Below are 24,845 nucleotides of genomic sequence, written 5' to 3'. Positions count from 1 at the left end.
TGAGGAGAGCCTCCGGAAAAAATAGAAACAGGCATGAGAGGGGTTCATTGCCCTTCACCCATGCACTTTGAAAATGGACTCCCACCCCTGCTTTTGTATGTGATCGGGGCAGATGAACACCAACACTGAATCTGCTGCCACGAAATCAAAATCGAGGCTAATCAACTCAGTCCATTTTGAAAATGTAACAAGCAAAAGTTTTTTTTCTTGTACTTACATATTTACACTTATAGTATAAATAATTCTAGCTGAGTATATTCAGAATTAGTTATCAAAGCCTATCCTTTTAACAATGAGAACTCCTATTAACAGTGCAGATTAATTACTACAAAGTAATTAATGCAAGCAGATGAGGAGAAAACCTGAATTAATTCTAGAATAGTTAGCCATTGGACATACACACTTTGTGCACATGGGGCACCACCACTAAGAAGGCCCTGCCCTGAGTCACCACCAAGAGAGTCAACTCAGTTTTGATAGCAAGGGAATCAGGTCAGTGGGGTAACATGGGGGGCACAGGGGTGGTTGCCCCAGGTGCAAAATTTCAACACCCAGTGATGCCTCAATACAGCTGTGTGCTTCCATCACTGGGCTGCACTGAAAATTACTTCTCCGTGTGAACCAGGAAGTGACCTTCCCAAACAACGACATGACTCTTCTTTACTTATCTCTGTGACTGAGATCTCCTGGGTGATGCTGATGCCATTAGGCAGTTGAATGTGCATGCGTACTCTGTCCATTTCCTTCCCACTCCCACCCTCCACCCTGTGCCACTGCATCAGGTGATCTTGATGGACCAACAGGTTGATGCTGAGGTGGGTATTTCTTCAAGTACCCTGGTTCCAAGCCATGGGAACTAAGTTTAAATGCAGCTACTATATATGTTAGATAAATTGAGACTTGGAAGAACTTGGAAGAACCTTGAAGGATGTGGGGGGGGATGGGCTATTTAACCTTTTCTTCTCCAAATGTTTTTCTGCCCAAAACTCAGTTGTGCACCTCCTGATTTCCCCTCCAAGGGGGAAGCATGAACACTGGTAAAAAGAGCAGGAAGTAAAAGGCACTGCAGCTACTTCATCTCCCACTTGATTGATGAATTACAGAGATTCATTGAATGAAAGTTTCCCATACCCACCTCCCTCTGCAGCCATCTAACCCCCCTCAAAAAAAATTACCAGAGGTTTGAGGAAGGGTGGTCTCCTGAAGAGCATGGGAAGAAACACTGGGGGTTGCTAGAGGAGATGATCACCCCAAATTATGTAACTACAGTCATACCTTGGGTTACAGACACTACAGATTGCATTTTTTCGGGTTGTGGACCACCGAAACCCGGAAGTACCGGAATGGGTTACTTCCGGGTTTCAGCGGTCGTGCATGCGCAGAAGCACTAAATCATGCTTTGCGCATGTGCAGAAGTGCCGAATCACAACCCGCGCGTGCGCAGATGCACAGATGCGGGTTGTGAACACTGTGGGTTGCAAACATGCATCCCACATGGATCACATTCGCAACCCGAGCGTCCACTCCATAAGTTGGAGGAATTCTTTCCTTCACAACAGTCTTAGATACCCCATCTCACACCATTTAGAATCCCTGCCCTCTTCCAAAGAGGCTTTTCCAGGAGGCTGTACTGGGGTGAAAGGAATGGGGAACTTTCCTTCTGTCATCACCCTTAATTTATCTTAGTATCCAAGCAATTGCTTTTCTGTTTGGAAACTGGTGATTCTCATAAGACGATGATATCCCTTGACACTGCCCTGCACCTGTAATTGTCATCTGAATCTTCTTTTCCTGAAATAGTAGGGATGGTGGGGATGTGCTGGGTCTTAGCCTGTGCATAACAGTGTGCAAGGCAGAAACCAATGTCCCCACTGTGGAAGGTCGTGTGGTTCCAGAATTGGCCTCCACAGTCACTTACGGACTCATTGTTAAAACCATGTTTATCTAAGACAATCTTACTCGGCTACGAGTGATCACCAAAGACGAGGAACTTTACCAACTTAATATGGGAAAGGCAGTCAGATAAAGAATGAAACATCTCATCATTATATTGTAAGCTGCAATCCAAGGTCAGAGTTCTGCTTTAGGATGCAAGTTCCAGACACAAACCTTGCAGCTTCCTTTCTGACAAGTTGCACTAGAGGGAAACAAAACTAAGCCATGACCTGAAGAGAAATATCCTGAGCACACATGCTGCAGAATCTACACTGTACCACAGATGCCTTCAAAACAGATCTTATGGGCAATGTTTTCCTATTCTATCCATCATCGAAACAATAGGCAATTAGCACCATTCCCATTGATAAAGACTCTCCTCCCTGCAAGAAAGGGGAGTGGTTGTGGCCGGGAGCCGGACTCCGCCTCAAGCAGGGGGGCGTTTGCCCCCTGCCTCCCACTCACCTGGCTGGCGCCCACGCCCTCGGCCAGGCACCCAACCAGGTGCCTTCAAGGGGGCATGTACAGCAGCCTGAATTGCTGCGGCGCCAGCCTCCAGCCCTCTCTTTTTGTTGTCCCGTCGCAAGTTACCCACCATCCACTCCCTTAGAGCAGGGTTTCCAGTTTTCTTTTGGCCTTGCTATGGACCTTAGGTTGGTCACCCTGGTTGTCCAGGGGGCCTGGTAGGAATTTTTCCATTTGGCATTAGGCTTTTTGGTTTTTTCGCCTACCTCATAGCAATCGTCACAACTTTCGTGGTATTGGTGGGTAGGTTAGGTATTGGAATAATGTGTTGTGGTGTCGAAGGGCTAGGTGTGGCCATTGCCTGCACCTTCAATTTTTGGGTATTCCGTTAAAGGAATCCGGCGGTCGTGTATTCTGTCCGATGCCTGCTTGGCGGGAGGCCATGGCACGACCCTCAGTGACATCAGGGGAGAGCTTATAGTTGGATTAGCATCAACAGGCTCCACCTACTGGTGAATAAACCCCCTTTGTTTTTTAGACTCACCCCTCTCTGAGTGGTTGGAGTCAGCTGACGTAATCCAATGCCTAAGCCAATACCTTTTCACTTGCTGTAATCAATAAAGTTGTGGCCTTTTCTTGCCCATTAACCTTATATCACGTGTCCTTGTGTTTCATTCCACTGCGCGGGGTTCGGGACCTTGAACCACAATATCTGTTTTGAAGGCATCTGTGGTACAGTGTAGATTCTGTACCTAATGTCTCAAATGGCACCTAATAGCTGCAAATTTCAGGAAATCCCAGTGATTTTGGCATCTTAAAGGGGAAAGGCTTTGGATTAATTGCTAGCAGCAGTTTTCACCAGCCTGGGATTTTCCCAATGTTGCTGGGGTACAATTCCCATAAATCATTGGCCATGTTGCCCTGAACTGGTGGAGTCCCAGGTTTGAGAAGAATGGCTTACAGGGACAAAGAAACTGTGGTCTCCAGATGCTGATGAAAACATCAGAACAAATTGATTGCAGTAACAATGAACACCTACGTATACTTGAAATATACGTAGTTCCAAATGTAAAGAGACCGAAGGTACATTCTTTCACCTTTGGTGGACGTGCCCAAGGATTAAGACCTTCTGGGAGATGATCTATAATGAAATGAAAAAGGTATTTAAATATACCTTCCTGAAGAAACCAGAGGCCTTTCTCCTGGGCATGGTCGGCCAATTGGTGCCAAAGAAGGACAGAACTTTCTTTATGTATGCTACAACAGCAGCAAGAATACTTACTGCAAAGTATTGGAAGACACAAGATTTACCCACCTGGGAAGAATGGCAGATGAAGGTGATGGACTATATGGAACTGGCGGAAATGACTGGCAGAATCTGAGACCAGGGAGAAGAGTCGGTGGAGGAAGATTGGAGGAAATTTAAAGACTATTTCCAGAAACACTGTAAAATTAATATCTGTTAGAAGGATGTTGAAACAATATTATATGATTTTAGCAGGAAGGATATAAAGGATTTGGGAATAACTGACTGTTAATTGGTGAAAGGAGGAAAAGTAAAGTTACATTATATTAAGACAATTTACATGACAAAAATTTTAAAAGAGGGAAAGGATTTGCTGAAATAGATAATAGACCTAGAATACAAAAAAGGGAGGTGTGAGGAGGTCAAGGAAATAAGCTAATGAAAGAATGGTAATGAAGGGATCTGATGCATTTTCTTTCTTGCGTTTTTGTTTTTGTTTAATGGGCTTTATGTTTATTTTTTCTTTCTGTTATTGTTGAAACTTTAATAAATATTATTTTTTAAAAAAAGAAATATACGTAGTTCCTTTGAAATAAACTGAGTTCCTTTTTATGCTCTACCAGAAATATATATATTTGTTTGAGTCTTGTTTAAAATGTATGTGTAATTTTTGTTTTTAATTATCTTATGAATAAATCACCTTGAAATGGTGATTTTTTATTGAACAGATCAGATCAGACCAGACCAGATCATTCAGCCCTAATCTCCACACCAATAACCTCTAAGTGGCTTGAAATAGCCTTTATATTAAACTCTGTCCTTTTGAGATTATTCTTAATCTCCTGTTTATTTTATTGGTCTGTAGATGCAGCCTGGCATCTGAACACTGATTTGGCAGCATCATAAATAGCAGCCTGCAAGTTTCTCCTACAATCAGTAGATGAAGAAACCAGTTCAGGACTGAAAAGGTCCTTTTTAATTATTGCCTGTATGAAGGTCTCCTGAAAGACATTCTACACTGTATTAATCATTTAACCATTGTAATAATTAGGAAAAAAAGGCAGAGCAAATGGCACACTGCCGCTTTTGATGTATTAGCTCTGCATTAGAATACTAATCCATGTTCCTGTAAAACAACAGCCACACAAAGTAAAGCTTCTCCCTGTGTCTAGGGCAGGGGGAGAGTCACTGGGAGACATTTTGAGAACAATTAGCTTTGTGACACCCTCCTCACACACAGGTTTGGAAAGGGATAAGTTGCCACGCAGCTCCTGGTTATATTTGGACAGCAGTTTGATTCCTCATTTAAGTCAATTGAGTCCATGGCCTCACTGCTGTGTGAGGTTTGGATGCAAGTGTCATTTGGAGATTTGCAATTTGATGTGCTTCATAAAGGTTAAACAGGAGGACTCCATTTCAAAAGGAAGCTGGAGGCTTTAAGATCTAGGAAGGATGCTTATGGTAAATCTCTGTGTATAGACTGAGAAAACATTAACCCGGTGATTTCAGAAGCAACAAACCTGCCTTCTTATGCCTCTGGAATTTTAATGGGCTGGTGTCCGTCCTGCACTATAATCTAGGAATTCCACTTCTCTGGAAATGAGAATAAGTGCCCAAATCTCCCCTTGGAATAAAATGAACATTTGTCTACCTATTTAAAAATCTGAACTTGGCATTTATTTTTGAAGATTTTTTTTTTAATGAACTGGAATTCATGGCATCTTAACTCATGGCAGTTTGGAGGTGATCCAAAGCATGGATTACCAAAGATTACGGTAATATGCATCCATGCTCCAACCTCTTCTAGGCATATGCAACTCACCCCTAGACATTGGAGCTTGCCTTGTGTGCCTGTCGCGTGTGGTATCTTGCACCTTGCAGACTGGCTGTTAGTTTTTTATTATGGTGTAATGCCATTATGGGCCAACCTGCTGATTCCATGCAGCCATGCAGCCTTCCTAGAAACAGCTGTTCAAATAGTGGGGCAAGATAAATGGCCTAGCTTTTGAAACGCTTCCTCAGCTCATTGCTATACTACGACAAGCCGGCATAGCTGGCAAGGAAGATTACTTCTAGCCCAGCAAGGGCAACAAAGTCTCGGGATGATACAAACTACTTTCCTCAAAAGGAAACATCACAACAGACCACACCGTCAAAAAAATATAGATCAAGGTTTCTGTGAAACCAGAAATAGCAGAAATACATGTTTATTTTTAGGGTGGAAACGATTAAAAGCTACTGTGCTGTAATTCCAATAAACCCTTTAGAAAGTATGAAATGCCATGTAATTGCAACCCTGCTCCTTCCTATTCTACATCCCAGCAGTTCTGCATTGTTCTTTTTTGTTTTCCCACCTCACTCTTTCCCTTGAATTATTGCCCTGACTTTGACTACAGGATCAGGCATTGCACTGTGGGAGGGGTGGTGGTCTTGGCTGTGCGTCCTGAGGATGATCAGGTCCCGTATATTATTCATTCTTGCCTGTCTGGAAATGATATGCGGCTCTTGTAAGGAGGCCATGTGTCTACAGTCCTCTGTTTTGAAAGTATCCTTTCTTTGGTGAAAGTCCAACTCAAAGATTAGGAACCATAAAAAGGGAGAACAGGATGCTTGAATTTGCTCATTAACATTTAGCAGCTCCTAGTCAACAGACTGAGCAGGCACACAAGTCATTTGATGTCTAATCCGCTATGTAGAGATATGTTGCATATCTATTTAAATTATACATGGATAGATAGGTAGACAGACAGGCAGACAGGCAGACACAACTCTTTTTTTATGATGTTGCAAATCCTCCCTTTTAGCAGTGCATAACTGGCTACCCTAGACGTCAGTTGCTGAAGAGTGATCTGCTTCTGCATGGAAGAGGGTATTCATGCTGATCCAAATTTTGCAATGCAGTTTCCCAACCAACCAGTGTTTACAAAAATGCATATATTAGATAAACGTATGGGTTGAAATTACTGCAAAAATGTGTCCATTAGTCAAAACTACATACAAAAATGCATTTAAGAGAAATTCACACTAACATGCTGAATAATTTTTCTTGGGGATATTTTAAAAGAAAACTCACAAATTTATGCAGAAATATGGAGAACCAGATTTAAGATCAGAGAAATAACCAAAATAACTTAAATTGACAAATCATTCCATCTCAAACTGTGAGTGAAAGACAAAAGAAACATGCATAATATAATACCTCTACCATGTCCCCCACCTCTTTTTTTTTTCTAAACTAAGAAGTCTCAAGTGTTACAACATTTCCTCATGGGGAAGGTGCTCCACGTCCTTGATCATTTTGGCTGCCCTTTTCTGCTTTTTTAGTTTTAGTTTTTGTTTTACAATAACCCTTTTGATGGGTGAGGACCAGAACTGTATGCAATATTCCAAGTGTCAGTCCCTTTCCTAACACAGAATCTGATTTCTTTTCAGCTGACACCACACACTTATGGGACAGGTGCAATATGATCCATACGCAAGAACACATCAGTATCCTTCTGCTGCATTCTGGATCAACTGCAGCTTCCGAAAAGTGTTCAGAGGTAGCTCCATGCAGAGAACATCAAATCAAATTATTTTGCCTATTAAATATAGGAAGCTGGTAACCAGATTCTATGCATATTTACTCAGAAGTAAGTTTCTCCAAATTCAATGTGGCTTATTCGAAGGAATGGAAGCATAGCACCTTTCCCCCGCTGTGTTGGCTAGGGCTGATGGACATTATAGTCCAAAATACCAAGACAGCACCAGGCTGGAGAAGTCTGATGTAGAGGATGCAGATGGTGAAGCGGGATCTGTTCTATGAAGGAGAAGGTGGAATGGCAAAAATATTCTCAGTTCCAGATACAGTTAGACAACCATGTCAGGTTTGGTTCCTCTTAGCTTCTCATTTTAATAATAATGATGATGATGATGATGATGATGATGATGATGATGATTTATTTATATCCTGCCCTCCCCACCTGAAGCCGGGCTCAGAGCGGCTAACAACAGTAAAAGTAACACAGTTTACATAAAATCACAATCAATTAATTGAAATACATTCTAAAATCAATTCAGAATCAAATTTATGGCCCCCATTGGGCTAGAGTTCTATGAGGATTACCAAAGGAGGGGTCAGACTGTGCCTTGGCCAAAGGCCTGGTAGAACAGCTCTGTTTTGCAGGCCCTGTGGAAAGATGTCAAGTCCCGCAGGGACCTAGTCTCTTGTGACAGAATGTTCCACCAGATCGGAGCCACAGTCGAAAAAGCCCTGGCTCTGGTTGAGGCCAGTCTAACCTCCCTGTGGCCCGGGACCTCCATGATGTTTGGGGTTTTTTTTGTTGTTGTTGGGGTTTTTTTGGAAGATCGTAAGGTCATCCATGGGACATACCAGGAGAGGCGGTCCCGTAGGTACGAGGGTCCTAGGCCATATAGGGCTTTAAAGGTTAAAACCAGCACCTTTAATCTGATCCTGTACTCCACCAGGAGCCAGTGCAGCTGGTATAGCACTGGGTGAATGTGATCCCATGGCGAGGACCCCATAAGGTGTCTCGCCGTGGCATTCTGCACCCGCTGGAGTTTCTGGGTCAGTCTCAAGGGCCGCCCCACGTAGAGTGAGTTATTTTGCCATTGTACGCTCAGTTCTCCATATTTCCATACCAATTTGAGAGTCAGCTTCACAATCAACCTTTTGATTGTAAAAGTTAAATTTTATTTAGTTTTGTTATGTTTTATTTAAGTTTGTCATGCTTGTGAAAAAAATCAATAAAAAGTATTTTTTTAAAGAAGAGTCAGCTTCACTAATGCATGCATTTTTCTGCATTCCTCAGCTGGAGAACTGCACTGCAAAATTTAGAAAAGTGCAAATTGTGTAGTTTTGCCTTTAAATGTCATCAAATGAATTGAATTTCCCCTCTATCCCTAAGAGCAAACTAAGTTTGCTAATCCCTGGAGGACATTTGTGGGACACCCTGGAGCCACACACCAATGCATACTTCCTTGGGAGAAAGTTCCATTGAACTCAGTGGGACCTATAGATATGATCAGGCCACCTGAGGCCAAAGGAAGTTCTGGGACAAGCCTCCAGATAGAAAGCCGGGCTTGCCAGGTCGAAGGGGATTGCTTGTTTTCACAGCAGGTAGTTGTGGTGCTGCATAGCAGAGCAGCCATTAAAAATTGAAGCCGAGATGCATCTTCTTCTCATTAGTCTGCTCATTTACCCATTCAAGTCCTGCTTTCCTTTCCTCCCACTGTGTGAAGGCGCATCTGAGGACACAGCAAGAAAGTTTCTCTTCTTTGAGGTTGCACAGGAAATGTCAGACATGATTAATTGGATGGGAAAGAAAATTGACATTGACGTGCAGCTGGAGCAGATGGGATTGGAGGAGCAGCTGTGGCCAATCAGAGAGCAGGGGCAAAGAGGGGCCCTGCTAATGAGCTATTATGGCCTCAGAATTGTGTCCTGTACAGAGGATGGAGGTTCATTCGCACAATCCATTATACAGACAACGGTGCACAAGTTACAAACTAGGCGGTAACAGGGGCTTTCAGCCCTGATGTTTTCCAGAGCCCCTCCAGCTCTGAGCATCCATTCAAAACACTTGTTCTTATTAGCGGCTGGAGACTACCAGGCCTTCAGCGAAAATTCCCCATTCATAAGGGGTGCAAAAAGGTGCTGCCATATGCTTGCTACCATGGTTTAATTTTAAGCTGAGCTCTTTCTGTTTTTGTATTGGCCGTAGAAAAAATATTTTGAAGGTACAATGAATTCTGGATGCAAGTACAGGTGGTTATTGTGAAGAGATTTTGTTGCTGTTTCTCCTTAAAAAGTGGTTGATGAATGTTTTAAATACTTATGCAGTGAGGGTGAGAGAAAAAGATGGTGCTGGTACAGACATCCTGGAGTAGTACAGTGGTACCTCTGGTTACAAACACCTTGGGTTACAAACACTTCGGGTTACAGACTCCGCTAACCCAGAAGTAGTACCTTGGGTTAAGAACTTTGCCCCAGGATGAGAACAGAAATCATGCTCCAGCAGTGCGGTGGCAGTAGGAGGCCCCATTAGCTAAAGTGGTACCTCAGGTTAAGAACAGTTTCAGGTTAAGAACGGACCTCCGGAACAAATTAAGTTTGTAACCAGAGGTACCATCATAGAGACACAGAGTTTCAAGAAGTTCTTTGCTATGCTTACATTGAAGAGCATCTGACATCATACCAACAGTGAATGGCAAGATGGGGATGCTCTGCTTATCTGACTTCTGTCCAGCTGAGTCATTGCAGCATACCGGGAGGGAAATGGAGAGGAATTATGGTGGTGGGGAGGTCACTGCAATACAAAGACACCAGCAGGAACAGTGGAGGGGATCTTTTTGCGTTTTGGTACTGTGCTGAACTCATCACCTCTCCAGGTATCCCACACTGTCTCCAGGTATCCCACACTGACTCTGCTGGGTCAGGTGAGTGGTTCATCCCCACAAACTAATGGGCATTCCCCACTGTTGCCTCTTACTTTGTTTAATGCCCCGTGTTCTAAAGGCCATGAAGACAATGATTTAGATAGATTGGAGTGAGTGTGGTGGGACTTGTAGACTCCAATAAAGCTTCCCATATTTTTGCATCCACAATTCAAGCAATTGATCTGTGCATATTAAGGCTGCAGTCCTTAACCTCACTGGCCCAGGAGTAGGCCAACAACAACAACAATGTATGAACTACTTAATGGCCAAAATTGACTTCTAGGTGCCTTACAAGTATGAAACCAATTACAAAACACACAAAATTAAAATACGCAATGAAACAATTTCATCAATATATTTTTTAATCCTCTCTTAATATTTTTTATTAAGTTTTCAATTTTACATTTCCAAATAAACATTTTACAGACTTTAAAATATCCAATGACTTCCCTCCTTCTCTTTCCATGGTTCATTTTGCATATCATACATCCCTGCATATTTTACTATAACCATTCAAATCAGTTTTCCACTTTTACAGCCATCAATAATTATTTACTCTGATGAATTTATCTTAGTGCTGCCAGCGTTATTTTCCATATATTCATTAAATGTTTTCCACTCTTCTTTAAATGTATGCTCTTCTTACTCTCTTATTCTATATGTTAAATCTGCAAGTTCTGCCTATTCTGTCAACTTGAGTTGCCACTCCTCTTTAGTTGGGACCTCGCTCACTTTCCATTTTGGGGTTAACAAAACATGGGCCCCAGTTGTTGCATACATAAATAACCTTTTCTGACATCTAGAAATTTCAGTCTGGGTTGTTCCCAACAGGAAGGGCTCTGGTTTGGGTGGGAAAGTAGTTTTAAACATTTTTTTTCAATTCATTATAGATCATTTCCCAATATACTTTTACTTTTTTACATGTCTACCACATGTGAAAAAGTCCCCTCCCCTTCTTTACACTTCCAACACATATCTGATTCTGTTTTATAAATCTTAGCCAACCTACTCAGTTAGGTACCATCTATGAATCATTTTCAAATAATTCTCTTTCAGTGAATAAAATACAGTAAATTTCAGGTCGCTTGTTCAAAGTTTCTCCCAGAGGTTGAGATCTATATTGTTTCCTCTATCTATTGCCCAGTGTGTCAATGAAGTTTTAACAAGCTTGTCTTTTGTTTCCCATTCTAGTAAAAAATTAGACATTTTAAACAAAAGTTTGTCCTTATTTTGTAAGAGTTCTTTTTTCAAATTGTGAGCTTTGGTCCAGAAATCCATTCTTTCTATCCAATTTAAACATGTCGTGTAACTGGTGATATTGCAACCAATCTGTAACCTGGCTCCTTAAGTTTTCCATTGGTTTCAGTTTTGGCTCCCCACCCCACACCCCACCCCACCTGTAAAATTCAGCAGTTCCCTGTAAGTCAACCATTGTCTGTCCATATTAACTCTCTTTATTGTAATTGTTTCAATGGGAGATATTCAAATTCTATACAGATTCCTCCTAAGATTTTAAACATTCACCTTTAGTAGGACTTACTTCAGAGTAGGCATGGTTAGGATTGTGCTGTAATTTACGTTGAGACGAGTGCAAATTATCTTTTACCTTTTGTTTACTGGTGATCCATTTAAGACTGTAATCTGCTTTGGGTTGGTATGGAAGGTGCCATACAGATATTTAAAGTTAACAAAAATAAAAGGCTATACTTTCAAGCTTTTACCCAATCACATGGAGATAGATAAACTATGACCATGTGTTTTTAAAGAAATAAATAAAAGTCAGCATTTATCCAGCTGCATCTTGAGCACTGAGCAGAATACATGGGTCCCTTTTGTAAGGCAGGGAACAGAAGTAAAAGGAAAACAGCTGTCCTTATCATCAGGCATAGGAGGAGTAGCTTAAATGCATCAATCAGCATGACACCCACTGACCTCTCCTCTCCTTGCCCAAAGTACAGAATGAGAATAAACAACCCCCAGCTAAGAGTAGGAGGCCCATTAGCAAGAGCTGTTTCACCAGGCCCCCAGTAGCTCATTAAAGCCCTTTAATCCATTAGCAAATAAGAGCTAATAATGTCCCAGAAAATGTTTCGCTTTACCTGAGTAATAACAGTGTAGCCTTCTGCAGTGAGGTCTTGGTGCCCTCCCCAACACTCTGAAAACAAATGAATATGAAATATGGGGGGGGGGGGATAGGAGGACTAGAGAGCAAAGAAAACCTCTGACCAGGATTCTAAGTGCGGTGGAAAATTAAATCTGTGAAATCCAGTTTTCTAAGTTCACATGGCCTGATGCAATAAATTTGCAGCAAAACAAATATCTCAGTGGATAGAGTTAGGTTGGACACATAAGGGAACATCTTTCAGTGACCTTACTAGAGTTTTTCCTTTCTTTGAATGCCATATGACTGGGGATCTTTCCTGGTGGGTGTTTAGTGTGGAAGGTTGCTGGACGGGTTACAACAATTAAAACACATAAATATTGAAATACAACATCACACAATATTTAAAACAGTTAGGAGCAATTTAAAATTACAAAAAATAAGATGGGTCCTAAAAATATACTTCTCAAGTGTCAGAAGTCAGAGTAAAGAGGTGGATCTCCAGCATTTGCCAAAAACTGTATAATGAAGGTGCCAGAACCACCTCTGTGGGGAGGGAGTTCCACCACTTAGGGGCTACCATAGAGCCACCAGCTCCATCCTGAGCTTCTGAGGATGGTCATTGGAATCAAATCTGGATTTGCCCTTTCTGAAGAAAATCTGGTAAGTTTTTGTGTGTGTTTTTCTAAGTTACCGTACCTTTTTGTGAAATCTCAGTGGCCCATTTTTTTTAACCATTTAACATGGTATATACGGTAGGGACGCGGGTGGCGCTGTGAGTTAAACCACAGAGCCTAGGACTCGCCGATCAGAAGGTCGGCGGTTTGAATCCCCACAACAGGGTGAGCTCCCGTTGCTCGGTCCCTGCTCCAACCTAGCAGTTCAAAAGCACGTCAAAGTGCAAGTACATCAATAGGTACTACTCCGGCAGGAAGGTAAACAGCGTTTCCGTGTGCTGCTCTGGTTCGCCAAAAGCAGCTTAGTCATGCTGGCCACATGACCCGGAAGCTGTATGCCGGCTCCCTCGACCAATAAAGTGAGATGAGCGCCGCAACCCCAGAGTTGGTCACGACTGGACCTAATGGTCAGGGGTCCCTTTACCTTTACCTTTATACAGTAGAACCTCTGCTTACAACCACCTCAGGTTACATACACTTCAGGTTACAAACTCTGCTAACCGGAAGAGTTACCTTGAGTTGAGTACTTTGCCCCAGGATGAGAACGGAAATCGTGTGCCGGCGGTGCAGTGGCAGCAAGAGGCCCCATTAGCGAAAGCACACCTCTAGTTAAGAACAGTTTCAGGTTAAGAACGGACCTCCAGAATAAATAAAGTTTGTAACTAGAGGTACCACTGTATATAAAAAGCACTCCATTGATAGCCATTAACAAATATCTAAAGGGCTGACACATGGAAAATGGAGCAAGATTCTTTCCTCCTGTTCTGGAGGCTAGGTCCCAAACCAATGGATTCAAGTTACAACTAAACATCAGGAAGACGTTTCTGACATTAAGAGCTATCCGACAGTGGAATGGACTTCCTTGGGAGGTTGTAAACACTCTGTCATTGGAGGTTTTAAAGCAGAGGTTGCATGGCCACCTGTCATGGATGCTTTAGTTGAGATTCCTACATTGCAAGGAGTTGGACTAGATGACCCTCAGAGTCCCTTCCAACTCTACTTGTAGTCTATCATTTGGTGAATCTTATGGGAAGAAGTGCTCAAAGGCCCTGTGAGAGCCATTGTGGTGTAGTGGTTAAGAGTGATAGACTCGTAATCTGGGGAATCGGGTCCGATTCCCTGCTCCTCCACATGCAGCTGCTGGGTGACCTTGGGCTAGTCACACTTCTCTGAAGTCTCTCAGCCTCACTCACCTCAAAGAGTGTTTGTTGTGGGGGAGGAAGGGAAAGGAGAATGTTAGTCGCTTTGAGACTCCTTAGGGTAGTGATAAAGCGGGATATCAAATCCAAACTCATAATCAAAGGGGCCTCAAATTTAGATGCTTGTTCATTTGATAAATTCCAAAACTTGTTTCTATGCTGCCCTGCAAACCCTTCTAACCAGCATCCTATTTGCTGGCCATCTCTGATCAGCTTTGATCCAACCTGCCTCCTCAAAATGTGGCCTCCATAGGTCAGCCCCACAAAGGTTCTCCTGCCCATCCTCTCAGCTGAGCTGTGGCAACCTCCTTTAGTGGACTTCCTCACTACAGCCTCCTCTCCCGAACTGTCATCATGTGGTAGTTCACAGGGCTACTGCCAACTGTCGACAGCCACACAAACTACAACATGATGACAGACAAGTGCAAGTATTACAGAGATAAAAGAAGTGATTTTCATTACGTTCAGGGAAATTTCAACTGTAATGTTTGTTAGCATACTGATGGGGTTATAAATACTATCTTATGAAGTGTTAGTCATAAATATGTCGTTTCTGCCATACCTACATATTGAGGATTTGTTTACTGTTCTTGTGAGCTGTTTTGAGCATAATTTGGGAAAGCATAGAAATAAATTCAGTGATGATGACAGTTCTTGCAGGGAGATTTTGGAGCTAATCTTCAGCTCACGTACACAATTCCCATGTGCAACACATGGGGACTGATTGTTCCTGTGCTTGTGTGGGTCCTTCTGCCTGTCCAGAAAACCTGTCTGCTGCTACCACCAAAAGAGATAAACAGTTTACACTGATCATGGACACAGATACAATTTGGATTTCAAATGGCATTCCGCAAAACATATTGGGAAACACATAAGAGCCTTAAACATGCATCCATGTCCAATTGTGTCCCTAACTTTTGACAACTGGTTTGTTTGTGAACTTTCATATACACGGGTTTCAAATTTATGGGAGACAATCATGAGATTGACTGGGGGGGGGAATAAGATTTTATTATTGGTTTATTTGCTTGTTTGTTTCAAAAACTGATATCACATTTTTAAGCTTTAAGTATCCAAAGTGACATACAATGGGGGGAGCAACAAAAATAAAGGCAGAAAATAAAATAAAATCAGATTTAAAAAGCAAACCACAAGTTCAAAGTAGCATTATGCAGTAAAAACATTAATAATAAAGGACGTAAAAAGTGAAGGCAACAGCTGCTGAAACAACAATGGTCATGACTTTGATGCAATTTAACTGCAAAGTAAGATCATTCCTCTTTCCCCAAGCATTTAGAAACTGTCTATATTATTTTCAGCCTCTGTCTCCCTTGGTGTATTTGTGTGGGTTATAATTATTTTAAAGTTGATGGTTTAATTATGCTTCATGATTTGTGGGGTTTTATTATTGATATGTGTAAATTACTTTGAAATCACTTGTGACAGTAGGCAGTATACAAAAGCTTTAAGCAAGTAAACAACAAATAAACAGTTAAGACACAAGTGAGCAACAGATAAAACAGCAGGGGAAAACCAGTCTAACAATGTGTGCCCCCTTTTTGGTAAAATCAGAGTCAATATTCATTAACAGTTTGGACAAATAAATAGGATTTAACCTGGTGCCTTATGCTTAACTATAAAAGCACCAGGCAGAACTCTTTGGGGAAGGCATTTCATATGCAGAGGTGCCATCACTGAAAAGGCCCACCTCAACTTTGATGGGGGGCAGGGGAGTCACTTAGAGAAGTCCCACTTATGAAAATTTTAACTCTTGGACAGATTGACATGTGAGTTGACAGCCCTTATAAAACTAACGCTGTTATTTACAGGGGTTTCCCATATGTCTCTTTATGTGCTTCTTGGTTTCTGGGGCTTTACATCAGTGTCAAAGCTCAACCATGGAAACTGATCTAGAGCATTGTTCTCCTCCTTGAAAACCAGAAAACTTCTGGACCCCAAGGGGCTTCATCAATTTTCTGCCTTCATCTATCAGTGCCTTTCTCTGCTTCTGTATCCTCAGTCTGCTGGCAGACTTTGCCTGGGGGTACAGAACATTTGCTGTGTGTAGCTAAGACTCAATATTTCACTGCAACTCTGCTTTCCTCATCTCTGTTTCTTGGTCCAGTAGCTTTGTTACCCAATCCTTTCTCTGCCATTGTGTCTGGCTGAACTAATTTTTGGAAGAGACTATAGCTGTCTGCATTCCTCAAGGAGATGGTTGCTCTGCCTGATTTCCTCCTTTTGGAAAAACCTAGCCATGCTGCTTGACCACCAAAAGCTCTGATGCTACTGGAAAGCACTGGGTCCTTACAAATGGCATGGGGCAGTATCTAACTAACTCATTCAATCATTGCATGGGTTTCAGCATGTGCAGGGGAATTTCCCCTCCTCTCTTATCCTCACTTGCCAACTTAATCTGTTCTGGGTTTCCCCCCTACTCTCTGGAGCAGATTTGAGGAGGGCACAGGGTGCACATAGATTTGAGGAGGGCACAGGGTCACTCATACACTGTAATGTACTTTTAGGTTTTACTAGAGTGACGTGGGTGGCGCTGAGCCTAGGGCTTGCTGATTGGAAGGTCGGCAGTTCAAATCCCTGCAACGGGGTGATCTCCCATTGCTCGGTCCCTGCTCCTGCCAACCTAGCAGTTCGAAAGCATGTCAAAGTGCAAGTAGATAAATAGGTACCACTCCGGCAGGAAGGTAAACGACGTTTCCATGTGCTACTCTGGTTTCACTAGAAGCAGCTTAGACATGCTGGCCACATGTCTGCAGACAAAAGTCGGCCCCCTTGGCCAGTAAAGTGAGATGAGAGCCACAACCCCAGAGTCATTTGCGACTGGACTTAACTGTCAGGGGTCCTTTATTCACCTTTAAGTGCACTAGAAATATGTTTTAATGACAGGAGGTTTTTAAAGAGTCCTCACAAATTGCCTTATGGGCTAGGTGTTGCACATCTTCAGCGTGGTTGCTCTGACCACTTCCAAGAGGAATGGTATTTATTTATATGGGAAAATGGAGTGTGAAAAGTTCACAGTATATAAGTGTATTTTATTCACTTTATTTTGGGACCAAAGAGAAGTCAAATAGCTGCATTTCACACTGTTTAATGTGTATTAGAGAGGGAGCATCACTTGGGAACTGTAATCCTATTTGTAATTTGTGATTCTCTGGAGAGATGGTGTTTTCCTCCGATTGCTCTCTCTGCCATCCTATCATTTAGGCTAAAAGCTTAGAAACCAATTCAGGCTCAGTCTAGAAAAAGAAACATCTTTGAAATTTAATACAGTGGTATAGCTCTGCCATAAGTGGATAAGAGCCCTTGAGCATTCAGCGATTCAGATCAAAAGGACTGCACCAGGACTAATGCCATTTCAAGTGATCAGGAGAGAGAGCTGTTGTGCAGACCAGCCATGAGTAACTGTCCAAAGAGGGCCAGGGACATGAGTATTTACCAGTTGATCTTCCTGCAGTATTTGAGCAGCCAGTCATTTTAGAGATTTCAACAGCTAGTTCGAGACTTTTGGTATTCCATACTTGTAATGGTTATCTGTAAAGAGCATTCAACAAGTTGAGACCAAGGGTCTCTGTTGGAGACACCCATCTCTAAACTGAGACATGTTATTAAACCATTTGCTCAAGGACCACCTGCTCCGATACAGACCTACCCAAATTTTGGGAACTTACCTGGATCCCTGGATCTTTGGAGTTCAGCTGGATGGCTGCCAGAGGTGAAACCTTCTCTGCAGTAGCAGTCCAGTTATGAACAGAGAGAGGGAGGGAGAGAGAAATTATGGGGCATGGAGAGAGGCACAGAAAATATTTTAGTCACCCTGTTTGCAGTGGCCGAGCTTCATGCTCCAGCACTGGGGTCGGAGAGCAAGCGGGGGCAGGGCTGGCGCACATCCCAGTGGCGTGACGCGTGTCCGGGAAGTGTGACGTGCCGTCCACAGGGGCGTGGTGCGCATCCTGGGGGCATGGCACACCGCCTGAGGGGGCGTGGTGCCCAGTGCGGGGGGGGCAGCCGCAATGGCACCCCACCAGGATCATGCTGCAGGGGGCGGTGCGCTCCCCCCACACTCCTCTTCCTCCACCAGTGCCTGTTTGGTGACCTCTGTTGGGAGAGAGACAGGATAAATGTGCCCTTGTTAATTCTCCTCAGCCTCTCAGCAGCTTTCGATATCATCAACCATAGTATCCTTCTGGAGCGACTGTCCAAGTTAGGAGTGGTGGTATCACTTTGTGGTGTTTCCAGTCCTACTTGGATGGTTGTTTCCAGAGGGTGATGCTTAGGGAGTGCTCTTCAGCCCCATGGATACTTCAGTGTGGATTACCTCAGGGTTTGATTTTATCTCTCATGATGTTTAACATCTACAGGAAACCTCTGAGGGGGTTCATCCAAAACTTTGGAGTATGTTGTCAACAGCATGCTAGTGACATACAGCTCTACTTCTCCTTTAAATCTGCAGACATGGCAGGGGATGTGCTGGACCATTCTCTTGCCTTGGTAATGGACTGGATGAGAGCCAATAAATGAAAGCTCAATCCAGATAAGACTGAGGCATTGCTAGTGGCTGGTTCCCTAAACTGGATGGATGGGAGGTGACCTGCTCTTGATGGGGTTATACTCCTGAAGGAGCAGGTACACAGCTTGGGGTACTTCTGGATACTTTGCTGTTGCTTGAGGCTCAGGTGCCTCGGTTGCGTTGAGTGCCTCAGCTGTGCCCCTATCTGGACAGGGGTAGGCTAACGTCTGCCATCTATCCTCTGGTAACCTCTAGGTTGGAATACTGAAATGCATTATACTTGGGGCTGCCCCTGGATATAGTTTGGAAACTTCAGCTGGTGCAGAATTCAGTGGCCAGGTTGCTCACTAGGGCAAGAAAGTTTGGACATATAACAACAATCCTGGCCTGAGTGCACTGACTGCCAATCAGTTTCTCAGCCCAATTCAAAGTGCTGGTTTTGACCTATAGAGCCTTAAACAGCTCAGGACCTCAAGGACCGCTTCTCCCCAGATGAAACTACCTGGACTCTGGGCTCATCATCTGAGACCCCTCTACAAGAGGTCCAGAGTGTAGCAACAGGAGAATGGGCCTTTTCTGCGGTGTCTCCCCACTTGTGGAATGCTCTGTGATGTAGTTGTTAAGAGCATTCCAGTAGCCAGTGTGGTGTAGTGGTTAAGAGCAGTGGACTCGTAATCTGGTGAACCGGGTTCGATTCCCTGCTCCTCCACATGCAGCTGCTGGGTGACCTTGGGCTAGTCCCATTTCTCTGAAGCCTCTCAGCCTCACTCACCTCACAGAGTGTTTGTTGTGGGGGAGGAAGGGAAAGGAGATTGTTAGCCGCTTTGAGACTCCTTAAGGGGAGTGAAAGGTGAGATATCAAGTCCAAACTCTTCTTCTTCTTCTGCACAGGGAGGCTCACCTGGCACCTCTGACGCATATCTTTAGGAGCCAGGCAAAAACATTCCTCTTCTTCTGGGCCTTTGGCTAATTAAACATTTTAAGCTGGGGTTTAGGTGTTTTTGTGTGTGTGTTTCTACATTGCAAACTGCTCTATGATCCTTGGATGTAGGGTGGTATATAAATTTAATAAATTAAATAAATAAAAATCAAACAGCTGCCTCCACAAATCAATTCTAACATCAGCTACAGTGAAATGCTGCACTTTGGGTCTTGGAAACAAGCAGCAACAACCCTTGTTACTTATAATTTGCAAAGAAAGAAAGAAAAACCAGAGTTGTTCACTAGAGAACAGACACAGTAAGACTAGAAAAATAAAACAAAGAAAGTCATCTCCTTTCTATACTACCACACAGCCAGATATATTGGTTCTGCCATAATATATGGTTTCAACATGTTATATGAGGATTGCAGTTGATAGCTGGCACAGCTGGGTGGATATTGATCCATTTGGCTTGCCCAGGATGGTGCTGCCAGTGCTGGCTTGCTTTATTAGCACAAGCTGCTCTTTGCCATGTATTATTTATTGTTGTTATGCTTTTCCACATAAATAAGCCTCAAACAGCTAGAAAAGTAGCAATGCATCAGTACAATATCAAAGCACTAGTACAACAAACCATCTTGGCCAAATTCATTTCAAAACATTTTAGCACTCCAAACAGTTCAAATGAATTTTACAAACATTACAACATGTTGAATTTGTTGTGAAATACCCAGTATCAATCAAAACACAGCATCGATTGATATGATTGATCAGGTTTTATCCAACAAAGATGACCTGTAAAAATTGAGGATGGTTGCTGTTAACTTCATTACAGCATGTCCCAGTGTGGGTTACCCTAATTTAAAATTCAGAATTAAAAACCATTCAAGCAAATTACAGTTTCAGGAATTGGGGAGGAGGTGGTCCTATTCCACTCACATGCATTTGTTTCAGTGAGTCTATCTGGAGTATGAATAATGTTGGATACAAACCATCACTTCTTAAAAAGACATAAGCCAAAGCCAGATATGAACCATCTTTCCACAGCATATCAGATATCAATAAATAGTATAATGAGAGGTACAGGGCCAAGGTGCCAAGTAGTTTAAAACCAAATGCTTTGACTTGTGTTGAGCTTTTACCAAGGCAATTCACATGTGATAGCTTTTTGAAATGCTGTAAAGTACAATAACATGCATAGTTTTCTAAATATCAGAAATGACAAAGTGCATAGTGATGAGCTATGATACAGTTTGTGTAGCTTCCGCAAAGACAAAAAACTAGCATTTTTCAGTAGGAAGGTAGAAAGCTGCTTTACTAATCTCATACTCAGTGCTTTTTTCTTTAAAAAAATGTTTAGGCGTACTCTCATTTTGACTCAAGAAAATCACCATTTTATAGTTCAAATCGGGGGAAATAAATACAGTAAATGGATAAAAGTACAAAGATTCACAAAATGTTTAGGGGTATGCGTACCCCTGCATCCCCCAAGAAAAAAACCACTGCTCATACTATATTTAAGCTCAGAAGAAGTATAGTTAAGGTGGAAAATTCAGAAACCTCCATTCCTAATCATTATGGAGCCTGACCATTCTTGTGACACAATCCAAAAAGTTGGATGGACATTGGGGGTAAATATGGTATCATGGGGTAAAGATGGGGTGACCAAAAAAAAAGGAGGCAAGTTTTGTGTCTAAATGTGCAAAGAATTGGCTTTTGCAAGAGGTTGACTCTTGAATGAATTGATTACACCTTTAGAATTTTCAAGCAGAGCGGGTTTAAACATCAGAAATTTGATGGTCTGATACTCTGGAATAGTTACTTTGCTCTTCGTGTTTTTGGTTAAACATGTACTGTACATGTTTGTGGCTGAAAACATAGAGAAGCTTCTGGCACAACAGTTGTCAGAATTAGATGGTTTAGAAATGTATAGCCACAGCAAACCAAGTTGTTAAACATCCATGGGGCTGTGATTTGCAGCTTAAGAAAAGCTGCGAAAAATTGGTTATCAGATGTGGGAGTTGCGAATTTAAAAGCATATATCTTATTAAATCTTAATATAGCAGTGACCCTGGCATGGGTGTTCCCTAATCTGTGGACAGGAGGATTGGAACTGAAAGACCAAGAGAAAACAACAACAGCAGCAACATCAACAATTTATTATTTATACCCCACCCATCTGGCTGGGTTTCCCCAGCCACTCTGGGCAGCTTAGAACAGAATATTAAAATACAAGAACCTATTAAACATTAAAAGCTTCCCTAAACAGGGCTGCCTTCAGATGTCTTCTAAAAGTCTGGTAGTTGTTTTTCTCTTTGACATATGGTGGGAGGGCGTGCCCCAGGGCGGGTGCCACTATCAAGAAGGCCCTCTGCCTGGTTCCCTGTAACTTGGCTTCTCACAGCGAGGGAATCGCCAGAAGGCCCTCAGCACTGGACCTCAGTGTCCGGGCAGAACGATGGGGGTGGAGACGCTCCTTCAGGTATACTGGACCGAGGCCGTTTAGGGCTTTAAAGGTCAGTACCAACACTTTGAATTGTGCTCGGAAACGTACTGGGAGCCAGTACTGTATAGGTCTTTCAAGACCAGTGTTATATGGTCTCGGCGGCCGCTCAGCAGCCAAGAAAATGTGGGTACGGTGAAACTAAATTGTAAGCAATCACAATATATCTGTTGGTAGAACATACTTATTGCCTTCATGGCATGGGGATTAAGGGTGTTTCCACAATTGACAGTTTTGTAGCTTTTTGGTGCTACATGAAGCAATTTGTTAATGCTTTAACACTTCTCTTTAATCAAATGAGTTTTGATACTAGAATTTTTCATTTATATGGATTCTAATTTCACTGATACCTCCTGTCCCTCCACTTGGCATTCCTTCCAGAGCAACCCAACAGGTTGTGTCAATAATCTCCTCTTCTCCTGCACAGCAAGGCTTGGCATTCCAATGGCACGCAGCTCTTCCCATTTCCCCTCAGACCAATTTAATGCGCTGTCAAGGGAATTGTGCTCTTTTGTGTTGATCAAGCACGGGAAGACAGTTATCTAATAAACAGTGCTTGATTAAAGCAAACACAAAAGGGCCTCTGAGGAAATGGTACAGGTGTACACAAACAAAGTGGAATCCCTGTACAGTTCAGCTCAAAGAAATTAAGGGCAGGAAAAGCTAAAACGATTAGTTAGTATAAAATATAGTTACATGTTCCCCAAGGGCTAACGTTGCAGGATTTTGTTTCCTTTGGATGGCAGAGGGACACTGAAGTCTTAAGATGTGTTTGTAATGATTTTTTAAAAAGAAATTACAATTCTACAAATAGAGCACATTAGGATCACACTCCTGCGGCAGATAGCTTAACCACCAGTCATGCATCCGGTATTCAAATAAACAAGTGTATTTAAAGGGTGGCTCACTTTTAACAAATTCCAGCTAAAAACGACCAGTTCTATTTGAACCTTTGCATGCCCACACTTGCTGCAAACTGCTTCTCTGTCCCTTCTGCAGGAAGCCCCCACCCCCGCCCAAAAAGGCCAAAAGAGGGAGCGCTTTATAAGGAAGAGATTTTCAACCAGCAAGGTATGCCAATATTCTTTTGTTAAGCCTCTAATCACCCATTAGTTTCCCGCCGCTTAGTTACCCAGTCACAGTAACCAAGACAAATTCAGAATCACATGTAGGTACTTTTGCTTCTCACAGAAATGATTTTTAAAAATCTGTATAACTCACATGACAGAGGCAGAGATTCACCCCAAAAATACCTTGCAGATATCAATTTTGCAGTACAAATCTTTCTGTAATGTTACTCATACCTTGATTCAGCCATTTCCATCTCTAGCCTGCAGGAGGGGGAATACCAATATCCAGCACCTAGGTGCACATGCAGTAAATACTCACTTCTTCTGAATGTAATGCCAGACTTTTGGCTGAATCAAGTTTAATAGTACCAGCCACTTGTTAAGTGGGGTGACAGAAGATTGAGTACTGAATTCAGTCCAAGACAGTTCCTGCTCCTCTAATAAACACTGGTGTCAGTAGTGAGAATAGTGACCAGTTTGTTAGCAGTAGGGGCAGAGGAAGCTCTGTGACTGCAGAAGTGGCCATGCAACCCCTTGATGTATTCTCAAGTATCAATTTTAAACAATTGCTAATTTATTTATTTACAATACTGAGCTAGACTTCTGAAGGAAAATTCATTGCTCTTTTGTACAGACCCATAAAACCTAAAACAAAGACTGGGCAGCATACTCATCAAACGTAGAAACATACAATCTTAGAGTTGGAAGGGACCCAAGGGTCATCTAGTCCAAGCCCCTGCAATGCAGGAATCTCAGCTAAAGCATCCATGACAGATGGCCATCCAATCTTTGCTTAAAAACCTCTGAGGAAGGAGAGTCCACAACCTCCCAAGGGAGACTGTTCCACTATCAAACAGCTCTTTCTGTCAGTTTTTCCAGATGTTTAGTTAGAATCTCCTTTCCTGCAACTTGAAGCCATTGGTTCAAGTTCTACCATCCAGAACAGGAGAAAACAAGCTTGCTCCATCCTCCATGTAACAGCCCTTCAGATATTTGAAGATGGCTATCATATCTCCTCTTTTCCAGGCTAAACCTCCTTCAACCATTCTTCATAAGGCTTGGCTTCTAGATCTTTGATCATCCTAGTTGCCCTCCTCTGCACACGTTCCAGCTTGTCAATATCCTTCTTAAATTGTGGTGCCCAGAACTGGACACAATATTCCAGGTGTGGTCTGCCCAAGACAAAATAGAGTGGTACTATTACTTCACTTGATCTGGACACTAGACATTTAGTGATGCAGCCTAGAATAGCATTAGCTTTTTTTGCTGCTGCTTCACACTGTTGACTCATGTTAAGCTTGTGGTCCACCAAGACCCCTAGGTCTGTTTCACATGAACTGCTAGTAAGCCAGGTGCCCTTCATCCTATATTTGTGCATCTGATTCTTCCTGTCTTAAATGCAGAACCTTACATTTGTCCCTATTGAATTTCATTTTGTTAGCTTGTGCCCAGTTCTCCAGTCTGTTAAGGTCATTTTGAATTTAGATTCTGTCTTCTGTGGCATTAGCTACCCCTCCCAGTTTGGTGTAATCTGCAAATTTGATGAGAATCCCCTCGATTCCTTCATTAAAGTCATTTATAAAGCCGTTGAACAATAATGGGCCGAGGGCAGAACCCTGCGGCACCTCACTTGTCACCTTTTTACAGGATGATGAGGAACCATTAATAAGTACTCTTAGGGTTTGGTCAACCAGCTATAAAACCACCTGACAGTTACCTCATTCAATCCACATTTTACCAGCTTCCTTTGAGAATATCATAGGA

The sequence above is a fragment of the Podarcis cretensis genome, assembly GCF_951804945.1.
Source record: "Podarcis cretensis genome assembly, chromosome: 6".
NCBI lineage: Eukaryota > Metazoa > Chordata > Lepidosauria > Squamata > Lacertidae > Podarcis > Podarcis cretensis.
Note: the sequence above shows the minus strand (reverse complement) of the source record.